This window comes from Olea europaea, chromosome 9, assembly GCF_002742605.1.
Source record: "Olea europaea var. sylvestris chromosome 9, O_europaea_v1, whole genome shotgun sequence".
Lineage (NCBI taxonomy): Eukaryota > Viridiplantae > Streptophyta > Magnoliopsida > Lamiales > Oleaceae > Olea > Olea europaea.
In genome coordinates this window covers 5,830,310-5,831,127 of record NC_036245.1, presented here as the reverse complement: position 1 = coordinate 5,831,127, position 818 = coordinate 5,830,310, and positions in this window count along the sequence as shown.

Below are 818 nucleotides of genomic sequence, written 5' to 3'. Positions count from 1 at the left end.
GTGGAGGAGGGAGAGTTATATAAATACCAAAGAGTGGTGCAAGTGTTAAGTCCTCTCGCCAGTGTACAGTTCTAAAATGTCCTTCCATATGAAGAAAAGAGACCGTGCGGCATACCCTCCAAATAATCCATCTAGCCACCACGTGGATCTCCCTATGCTTCGCATCATTTCTCTCGTTCCATAAGAACCAAAATATCAGTATAGGAATGAGAGTGATAATGTGTCCATAGCGAACGTACTATCCATAGACCTTAATCTTTGAAACCTCTGTCTAATCTCCCTCTCCTAATCTTATAGGTATCTGAAAATTTCCCCAAAGTGCTGGCATACCTGATGGTCTCAATCTCAGAGCAACAATGACATCAAGAAGCCAATTGACATCCAATCCTCCCCTGAATGACTGCATCTACTGGAACGAGATCTTACCATAATCTACCAGATCTTTGAGAGATTGTTGTAAAGGAGACTTCGAGAGATTAAGGTTTTATCTAAATCCTTTGCTGCCTTAGTGGATTTGATCAATATCCTTAGGGATATTAAGAGGGGGGATCAAACGTTAGAAGCAATCGCTGAACCTCTAAGGCCTTTAGCCAAAAAATTGTGTTTTCTTATTGTTTTTGAGAATTTTCTTTACTATTTTAAAAAAGAAAATGTCAATCAAAACATCAATCTATTTTTCTGGGACCAGCTGTAGTATCAGAGCTTTGAAAATTTGTTCATTTTCAAAATATTTTTAAAATTGATTTGATTCTTTGACATAGGAATACTTTGTAAAGCTTTAGATCTGAAAAGATCTATAATTTTTGGTCAAGAAATCA